Source organism: Ursus maritimus, unplaced genomic scaffold, assembly GCF_017311325.1.
Source record: "Ursus maritimus isolate PB19 unplaced genomic scaffold, ASM1731132v1 scaffold_24, whole genome shotgun sequence".
NCBI classification, from domain to species: domain Eukaryota; kingdom Metazoa; phylum Chordata; class Mammalia; order Carnivora; family Ursidae; genus Ursus; species Ursus maritimus.
In genome coordinates, this window is record NW_024424897.1 from 13462194 (window position 1) to 13472980 (window position 10787).

A 10787-nucleotide genomic window follows, 5' to 3' on the forward strand; every position below is an offset into this window, starting at 1 on the left:
GGTCTCCGTTGACTAGCGGGGCCTCCGTACCAGCCCTGGACTGACGGCCGAGTTCTAGAACTCAGGGAGAAGCTAAACTTCCATCGCATGTAAGCCACCATTATTTTTGAAAGCACGTGGAGCCCAGTGAGCGTCCCAACATGTGGAATATGTACGAAGTCATATCGCGTACAAATCAAATTGACTTAGACCCACGCAAACGGATGGGCCTTGCAGAGAGAACAGAGATGAAGGTAAGAAATTGTAATGACTCAACATCCTTTTCACCAATTTTCACAGGTTTATCCCTCAGTGCCACGAATGATATGCGATGATAGCATGGCCTCTGTGTCCAGAGGCAGAAGATATTTTAACATTCTGTAACTTTTCCCGGGGGGGGGGTGCATAGTTGCAGGCATAGCAACAAATTGCAAGAATAGTACAAGGAAGGACACCTGGACTGGCTCTGTCAGGAGAGCAAGAGTCTCTTGAGTTCAAGGTCATGAGTTTATTTATTTAGTTTTTTAAAGATTTTATTTATTTATTTATTTATTTATTTATTTATTTATTTATTTATTATTTATTTGACAGAGAGAGAGAGCGCGCGCGCACAAGCAGGGGGAGTGGGAGTGGGAGAGGAAGAAGCAGGCTCCCCACTGAGCAGGGAGCCCGACCTGACCTGGGATCATGACCTGAGCCAAAGGCAGAGGCTTAACTAACTGCATTCCCCTGCGTTCCGGGGGTCATGAGTGTAAGCCCACGTTGGGCGTGGAGCCTTTATAAATAAATAAATACGCAAACAAACAGTACAAGGAATTACCATACGACCTATACCCACGTTCCTCAAATGTTAATGTTAAAAAAAGAAAAAAAGGAAGTTAACGTTTTAGTGCATTCGCTTTCTCATTCTCTGGGTATCAATTTTTTTCTCGAAATATTTGAGAGTAAGTTACAGACACACTGTCCCTTTACCAGTAAATACATTAAGTGTGTTGGGATGCCTGGGTGGCTCGGTCAGTTAAGCATCTGCCTTTGGCTCATGTCATGGGATCGAGGCCCGTATCAGGCTCCTTGTTTGGCGGGGATCCTGCTTCTCCCTCTGTCTGCCATTCCCCTTGATTGTGGTTTCTCTCTCTGACAAATAAGTGAAATCTTTAGGAAAAAAAAATAATACTTTAAGTGTGTATTTCCTAAAAATGGACTTATGTGACAACATAACCACAGAAGGATTATCAAAATCAAAAAATTAACTCTCGTGCAACACTATTACCGAACCAATAGACTTTTCTCGGCTCTTACTAGTTGCCCAGATAAAGTCTTATATGACAAAAGATAATCCCAAATCCCAGGTGGCAGTCTGTTGTGTGTCTTTTTATTCCTCTTCAGTCTGGAAAAAATTGTCTTACCCTGCCTTTCATAGCCTTGACATTTTCGAAGAGTCGGTTACTTTGTAAAATGTCCCCCTCAGATTGAATACCTCCAACGCTTTTCTTACCATTAGGTTCCGTTTGTGAGTTTTGGGCCGGAATCCTCCAGAACTAACGCTCTGTGCATCATTGTCAGGAGGCCTATGGTAGCAATTTGTCCTGTTACTGGTGATGTGAAGATTGACCATTGGTTGGTGTTGTGTCTGCCAAATTTCTCCACTGCAAAGTTATTATATTCTCTTTGAAAAAATAATCTCGTGCAGAGATACTTTGAGACTGTGTAACTATCCTGCTAATCCTCCAGCCTTTCCCCACTAAGTTTAGCATCCATTGACGATTCTCGTATGCATCAGTCATTGCTCTGATGGTTGCCTGGTAGTAATTTTTTAAGTTTTTCTTTTCAAGGAGGATCCAAAAATTTTTTATTTTATTTATTTGCTTTTGAACCCACTTGATTTATGTATAAGAACTGAAATTTAGAACATGAAAGCAAAAATCCAGGCAGGTGGTGACTGTCTCCACGAACACTGTAAATTAAAATAATTAACCCAGGGGGCGCCTGGGTGGCTCAGTCCGTTAAGCCTCCAACTCTAGATTTCAGCTCAGGTCATGATCTCAGGGTTGTGAAATCAAGCCCCAGGTCGGGCTCCAAGATCAGCATGGGGTCTGCTTAAGATTCTCTCCCTCTTCCTCTGCCCTACCCCCCACTCATTCTCTCTAAAAAAATTAATAATAGTAATAATGATAAGAAGAAGAGGAGGAGGAGGAGGAGAATTTACCCAGGGGCGCCTGACCCGCTCAGTAGGTACAGCATGTGATTCTTGATCTCAGGGTTGTAAGTTTGAGCACCACATTGGGTGTAGAAATTACTTATAAAGAAAATCTTTTTTTTTTTTTAAGATTTTATTTATTCGACAGAGATAGAGACAGCCAGCGAGAGAGGGAACACAAGCAGGGGGAGTGGGAGAGGAAGAAGCAGGCTCCTAGCGGAGGAGCCCGATGTGGGGCTCGATCCCATAATGCCAGGATCACACCCTGAGCCGAAGGCAGATGCTTAACCGCTGTGCCACCCAGGTGCCCCTAAAGAAAATCTTTTGAAAAATAAGTAAATAATTTGCCCGTTAAGAAATCTCTTTACGCACTCGGAGCATGTGTCTGGCACTGTGTTGAGTCCTGGGATTCAAATGTAAGTGAAACAGATCCAAGTCCTTGGGGAGCACAGCATTTTTAATCGGGGACACAAGTATGAACAGATACCAGCTCTGCAACACAGGAAGGGCCGTTCCAGGGTGACTTAGAACCCAGTGCCCTGTACAGCAGGAGCTGGGGGCCTCAGTTGAGTAGAGTGAAAGGACCCACCTGGTTCTGTTGTAAAACTATTTTGCACACACTGATTTCTATGTAGGATAAGGAGATTTGGGGGGGGGGCAAAAATTCAAAGGCTGTCTATCATTGGTATGTCTGGGGAACGTGGGTGCCTAGACAGGGGCAAGACTATAGAAAAGAACTACAGAAGCCTTAAGTGAGATCTCACTTTAAGGAAAGAATGAATTGAATATAAAATAAATAAGTAAATAAATAAATAAGTACAAATGTAAATATAAATATAAAAATGAAAGAAAGAATTGGCTGGGTGTCAGTCTCCCCATCCCAAGACCTTCATGGCCCCAGCACCTACGTGGGGAGATCTTACTTGCCATTGTACCAAACATGAAATACACCCACATCCCATAATTACATCAATTGATATGATTTTACATTGGCATTACGTGAGTCAGTTTTCATTGGTTAGTTGGCATAGTTTGCCAATATTTGATTAATTTTCAGTAAGTTTTTACAGTTTCAAGCCAATACGTTTGTTTTCGGTCTCAAATCTTTTTGTAGGCTCTTACACAGCTCGTAGGACAGGGATGGCACCTGGAGAACCTAATGAATTTTTGTAAGCTGCAAGTTTTATTTACTTAGAGACAAATGTCCCTGAATGGATCAAACTTACTTCTTAGAAAAAAGAAGAAATTTTATTGAGATATACTTTGCATTACCATAAAATTCACCCATTTAAAGTGTACAATTCGATGGTCCTTCGTACATGTACAGAGTTGTGCAACCAGCAGCACTGTCTAATTTTAGAACATTTCATCACTTCAGAAAGAAACCTTGTGCCCACTTCAGGTCCCTCCCCATCCTTCCCCTAATCCCTGGCAACCTCATAACTACTTTCTGTCTCTATAGATTCGCCTTTTCTAGACATTTCCATAAATGGAATCATATAATAAAAATATATGGTCTTTGTGACTGGGTTCTTTCAGCTTAGCCTAATGTTTTCGGGGTTTATCCATGTTGTAGCAAGTGTCAGCGTTTCTTTATTTTTATTACCGATTAGTATGACAGAGTATGGAGAGAACACATTTCCTTTGCCCATTCACCGGTTGCTGGGCAATTGGGTCGTTTCCACTCTTTGGCTATTGTGAGCAATGCTGCCGTGAACATTTTGTGCAAGTCTTTGTGTGCCGATATATTTTTATTTGTCTAGGAATGGAATTGCTGGGTCACGTGAGAACATTTAGGGAAACTGCCAAACTGTTCTCCACGGCAGTTGCGCCATTGTACATGCCTGCACAGGGAATGAGGGTACCACTTTCTCGACACCCTTACCCACACTTGTTCTCTTTTTTATTCCAGCCAGCCTCGAGGGTATACAGTGGTAGCTCATTGTGGTTTTAATCTGCATTTCCCTAATGACTAATGATGTCAGACATCTTTTCATATGCTTTTGATCATTTGTGTATCTTCTCTGAGGAAGATTTATTCAAATCCTTTGCCCATTTTGAAAAAATATTTTATTTTTGAGGACTCTCTACATCCAATGTGGGGCTCAAATTCACAACCCCAAGATCAACAGTCACTGGCTCCACCGACTGAGCCCGCCAAGTGCCCCTGAATTCTTCCTTTTATTGTTTGTATTTTTGGTGTCATCGCTAAGAAATCATCGCCTCACCCAGGACCATGAAGATTTATTCCTATGTTTTATACTAAGAGTTTTATCATTTTACTTCTCACATTTAGGCTTACAATCCAGTTTGAGTTATTGTTTGTGTATAGTGTAAGATAGGAGTCCAACTTAATTCTTTTAAATGTAGATATTCAGTTGTCCTGGCAACATTTGTTGAAAAGACTATTCTTTCCCCCAAAGACTTGTCTTGGCACCTGAATTTTACAATGGTCCTAAAAGTTAAATCTAATGGCAGGATCTGAACACTAGGGCAAAGTGGTTGTTTCCAGGTATGATGCCACTGCTGACACTTGAACCTGACCTGCAGACCTCTCAGACAGTCAGCCTGCGTCTTGCAAGAAGAGTAGTGGCCTTCTGCTTCCCAAGGTGGCAACAAAGATTTCTGGCTTTTTTAGAGTACCAGTGGTATTCCATTTTTCTTGGCATTGTACATATTGGTTTCCAGTTCCATCAACACCCAGGTGGTGGTCATAGCGATGGAATCTAAGAATTACCCACAGAGCAGTACTGTGTATAACTGTCAGGACTTGGAACCATTAGGTCCAAGCTCAGGTAGCCACCACGGCCACCAGAAACCACCGCTGGTTTGTGAAATGTCTAAGCACCCTGGTATTTTCTGAACTGATTTTGCAAAAGTAGGAGAGGCTACTAGAACAGGTTGAAAAAGTGACAACTCAGAGCAACTGGGATTTGGGCACTTATTTAAATGAGCCCCTCTATGTACTCACAGGCCCTGCCTGTACTTTGTATAAGTGTACAGTGTGCAGTGGGGGCCCCGGGGACTCTTCCTGGTGACGCAACTTGTCACGACCTAGGATACAAACGGGAGGAAACCAGCTGGGTACACCAAGGTCAGGAATTTGAGCTGGAACTGGAGGCCAAAGAGCATAGATGGGCCACAGCCAAAACCAGGAGGGAAACAAAGAGATCTATCAGGAGCCAACGGTCAGCATCCAGGAAGGCAGGATAGAACAGAGACATTGAGTGTAGACAACAGTGTAGTAAGAATGAGACACTCGAGGGGCGCCTGGGTGGCACAGCGGTTGAGCGTCTGCCTTCGGCTCAGGGCGTGATCCCGGCGTTATGGGATCGAGCCCCACATCAGGCTCCTCCGCTATGAGCCTGCTTCTTCCTCTCCCACTCCCCCTGCTTGTGTTCCCTCTCTCGCTGGCTGTCTCTATCTCTGTCGAATAAATAAATAAAATCTTTAAAAAAAAAAAGAATGAGACACTCGAGACAGAAACCAAGGATAACATCGTGATTGAGAGTCTGGGTGACCTTGTAGTTGGATTTAGAGGAAAATTGGGTGATTTTCCTGCTGACCAGCCTTTTAGAAACTGCAGAGACGCTCGTTTCTGCATCCCAGAAAGGTGGGTTCCTGCCACAGCTGGTCTGAACATTAGTGCTGGTGATAGCTCCTGACTCAAGGCACATGCGTGGTGAATGGAATGCCCGCTACGTGCCTCACGTGGCACCACGTACACTTGGAGATAGAAGCTACTGCCAGAGTATAAGACAAACCCTGCTCTCAGGAAGCTGAGAAGACAACTGGCTTAGACTGTTTCCAGGGTGAGGGCACCTGGCATGCTCATTCGATAGAGCATGAGTTCAAGCCCCATATTGGGTGCAGAGTTTACTTATTTGTTTTTTTAGTATTTTATTTATTTGAGAGAGAGAGTGAGCGAGAGAGCACAGCAGCAGGGGCAGAGGGAAAGGGAGAAGTAGACTCCCCGCTGAGCACAGAGCCCGACAGGGAGCTCGATCCCAGGACCAACCCAGGGGACCATGACCCGAGCCGAAGGCAGATGCTTAAATGATTGAGGCACTCAGGTACCCCAAGTTTACTCTCTTAAAAACTTAATAAAGAGTATTTCCAGGGTGGACACAGGTCCTGGGGCTGTGGAGTCTCCACTCAGATTAAGCACCATGGCAATCAATGTGACCAGCCCTAATTCACAGACACACGTCCAGGGCAACACAGCTAATAAAAGAAAGAGCTAGAATTAAAATGTAAATTTCTTGGGGCGCCTGGGTGGCTTAGTCGTTAAGCGTCTGCCTTCGGCTCAGGGCGTGATCCCGGTGTTCTGGGATAGAGCCCCACATCAGGCTCCTCCGCTGGGAGCCTGCTTCTTCCTCTCCCACTCCCCCTGCTTGTGTTCCCTCTGTCACTGGCTGTCTCTCTGTCAAATAAATAAATAAAATCTTTTTAAAAAAAAAAATAAATAAAATGTAAATTTCTTTATTCTCATACGGGTTTTTTCCTTTCTTCTACACCATGGAAGACTCAGAGGGACGGCAGAAGAGAGAATTAAAAGGACTGAAACTTGATTATTTCTATATGGAAGAATGATAGAGAAGAAAGTTAAAGGGGAAGAGATAATATATGGAGAGGGTCGAAAGGAATGCAAGCAGTGAGAGAGATGGGCAGGTGTTAGGGAGCGTATTGTCATGGTTCTGCAGAGAGACAAAACCAGTAGATTATATACATACGTGTGTGCGTGTATGTGTATATTATATGTAACATACACAATACAGACACACACATATATATACACACTTATAACAAGATTTATCATAAGAAATTGACTCACGCAGGGGGCACCCAGGTGGCTCAGATGGTTAAGTGTCTGCCTTCGACTCAGGTCATGATCCCAGGGTCCTAGGATCCAGCCCCATATGGGGCTCCATGCTTGACGGGGAGCCGGCTTCTCCCTCTCCTACTGCTCCCCTGCTTGTGCTCTCTCACTCTATCAAATAAATAAATAAAATCTTAAAAAAAAAAAAAGAAAGAAAGAAAGAAAGAAAGAAAGAAAGAAAGAAAGAAAGAAAGAAATTGACTCACACTATTTCCGAGGCTGAGAAATCTCGATCTGTAATCAGCACGCTGGACATCCAAAGAGCCAAGGCTACAGCGCCAGTCCAAGTTGGAAGGCCTGAGATGCCGGAGAGCTGACGGTGCAAGCTTGAGTCTGAGGGCAGGAAAGGATCAGTATTCCAGCTCATGCAGTCAGGCAGTTCTTCCATACTCAGCCTTTTTGTTCTACTCAGGTCTTCAACAGATTGGATGAGGCCCACCCACATTAGGGAGGGCAATCTGCTTTACTCAATCTACCAGTTGAAGTGTGAACCTCCCCCAGAGACATTCTCACAGACATGCCCACAGTCATGTTTGACCGCATGTCTAGGCACCCTGTGGCCCAGCACAGCTGACACATAAAATCAACTCTCACCGGGAAGGAAGTATCAATGCGTCACTTTCCAGAGGGTCCCAAAGACCCAGGCAACTGGCCTCACCCCATGTTGGGGAGCTTTGTAGGTAGAGAAGAGATTCTCTAAGAGGGTAGTACTGCTCCCCATGAGACTTTTGAAATCTGTAGGGATGTTTTCTACTTTCATAATCATTGGGGGAATGGTTGGAAAATCATTTAATAATTAGAAACCAGGGATGGTGGACATCCTGCTATACACATGGTAACGTAGGATTTTCAAATATCCCACTGGATATTCACAGAGGCAGAGATGATCATGTGGGTATTAATTATATAAGTTCTATCTCAGCCTAGAACCTGACTGTTTTACATTATAATCTCAGAGTATCTTACCATATTTTCATTAAACATAAAAGTTTGGGGAATCCAGCTGTCATATAAATTCAGGGACAACTGTGCTTGGTTTTGTACGTGTGTCTGAATCCATTTGGGCTGCTATAACAAGATACCATAGGGACGCCTGGCTGGCTCAGTCGGTAGAGCACATGACTCTTGATCTCCAGGCCGTGAGTTTGAGGCCCATGTTGAGTGTGGAGTTTACTTTATTTATTTTTATTTTGGGGGGTGTGGTGTAGAGTTTACTTTTAAAAATTACCATAAACTGGGTGGTTTATAGACAACAGAAATTTCTTTCTTACAGTTCTGAAGACTCGTAGTCCAAGATCGAGAGGCCTGTATGGCTGGGTTCTGGTGAAGGCTGCCTCTCAGGTTGCAGACTGCCAACTTCTCCTCGTATCTTCGCGGGATGGAAGGGGCAAGCTAGTTCCGTGGGCTCTCTTAAAGGAGGGCACCAATTCCATTCATGAAGTCTCCAACCATAATGACCTCATTACTTCTCAAAGGCCCCACCTCCTAATACTATCACCTTGGCCATTAGGTCTTCAACATATGAGTGGGCAGAGGGACCCATAAAGTCAGCTAGAGCAACAGGGCTCTCCAAGGGTTATTTACTCTTTCAGAAAGGGTGTCTTCAATGGCCACTTTCCTTGTGATGTATAAGTCGGTAACACCATTCCTCTATACCAACGGACCTTCACGGTGTCTCATCCGTGGTGATTCCATACAGAGATACAAGCATCTGCTTACTTCCTTCTGTCTTCTAATGTAGTCAAGCCCAAGCATTTACCTATTAAGATATTTTAGTTATATAATTTGTAAGTGACCTCAACACCCAACATGGGGCTCAAACTTACAACCCCGAGATCAAGAGTTGCATGCTCTACTGACTGAGCCAGCCAGGAGCTCCCACTGATATTATTTCATTATAAATTACTTACCATTTATTTCTCCTTTATATTGGGGCTTCTTATCGTGGGGCTTTGTTCTGGGAGTTCTGTATGTAGGTATGTTATTTTATGTATGAATTTCATTTCAGGAGAACAGAGGGCATTACAAAAGATTTGCTTAAAAGGAAGGCTCTGGGTCTGATCCAGTTGAAAATGACTAAGCCAGAGAAGGATATGGTTCCCAACTACCCACCCTCTCCCATTCAGGGGGACTTGGGTATGTTCCTAAACCCTTCACAAAAGAGGTGCTCCTACATTAATTAGCATTGAATATGTATTTGGTTTAGAGAGGGGCCAGCAAAGTTACCCAGAGCAGGCAAAGGGTAGCTCCTTTGTCCAAGATCCCCTCCAGGCATCAGCAACCCCCTCTTCATGGATCATTAACAGCAAAGAGCATCCCCCCAAGGGTGAGCACACAACCAGGGAGACCTGCCCGATTACCAGCTCCACAAAGAACAGCTCGAGTCACCATTAGGAATGGAAGAGGACAGAGCCTTGGCGGGGTATGGGGTCCATGAATGCAAATAGACTTTGCCCTCCCCCTTCTCCCTGGGAAGTATCTCACAAGATTCCTTCATTCTTTCAGGCAGCCATTCTGGTTTTCCGAGGGCCACAGCAGGTCCTAGTGTCCCCAGTTCTCATCCTGATTCTTACCCCTTTTGTCCCTTCCTCTCCATAAAATTTCTTGCCTCTGTACATCTTCTTCTGACATTTTCCCAAGCTCATTCTCCCAGGCTCATCTTACCACTCAGGACTGCCAACCCACCCCTTCAAATCCTGGCTTAGGGCGTGATGTTTTCAGTCCAGACTTGCCTCCTACTTTGCTCCTTCCCAAGACGCAACCCCCGTTCCCCTTTGCACCACGAGCCAGAGAACAGGTCTGACCCGGCCCTGCTCAGGACCCAGTTTCACTCTTGTTCCATCGCCCCCCTAACTGCTGACCAAAGACACCCTCCCCCAAGCCCAGTGCTGACTCCCAAGCTCCTGGCCTGTGCCAGAATCCAAGGCCCAATTTGTCAGGGAGAGACGGATGAGGGCCTCACCTCTGCCTTTGCAGAGACCTGAGCCACCGACCCCGATCATCTGTCCCCTAGTTGCTACTGCTCTCAGAGGTGAGGATGGGCTCTCCCACCTCCACCACCTTTTTTTCACCTTTGCGAAAGAAATTAAGAACAACTAGTGCCTGGTGTCTATACCCGAGAGCAGCCCTTACTGGAGAAGCCTAAATCGGCTACTCACCCTGCAAAGTTCTCCTCACCATTTCTCTTAGGGCATTTCCGGGGTTTGTGTTGAACCAAGTATTTCCGAGGCTTGCTAGACAACACAAGATTACACCCAAGATGGATGCAGATGATCACGTCTTCCTTACACCTCCAACCCCTGATCACGAACACCTGGCCACTTGCTACCTGTGAAATACACGAAGTCTGTTAGAACCCCAAATATAATTCAGTCTCTTTCTTTTTTTTTTTCTTTTGATAATTCAGAAACAGCATCTTAAGTACTCTGTGATGGAGTAGAAAATTATTTTCTTGCAAATCTTTCCCTTCTCTCTCTTCAGGCAGCCCTTGTCCTTAAACCTCCTCCCCTCCCCGCCCCCTCCTCCACCCTCTTCCCCCATCCGTCACCCTTCCTCGAAGGAAGGCTCAAGCCTCCCTCGGCTCCTTCTCTTTCTGTGTCTTGCAAATTTCACAGGCCTCTGGTGTCAAAAGATGTTGATGGCCTCTCCTCCTCGACCCAGTTCCTGCTGCTTCTGCCGAGCCGCGGGAGGGCTCCGGGAACTCAGTACTTCCCGGCTTTCCCAGGGAGACCG

At 44.9% G+C, this 10787-nt stretch overlaps 1 long non-coding RNA gene across 1 annotated transcript; it reads right to left on the reverse strand.

The window, feature by feature from the left end:
- Window positions 1-7191: 7191 nt before the first annotated feature.
- On the reverse strand, window positions 7192-10715 carry LOC103665660. Its single transcript, XR_569332.2, has 4 exons — window positions 10603-10715; window positions 10214-10383; window positions 8327-8814; window positions 7192-7388 (listed from the first exon to the last, which is right to left on the reverse strand). It is a non-coding gene; the product is annotated as an uncharacterized LOC103665660 (long non-coding RNA).
- Window positions 10716-10787: the final 72 nt, after the last annotated feature.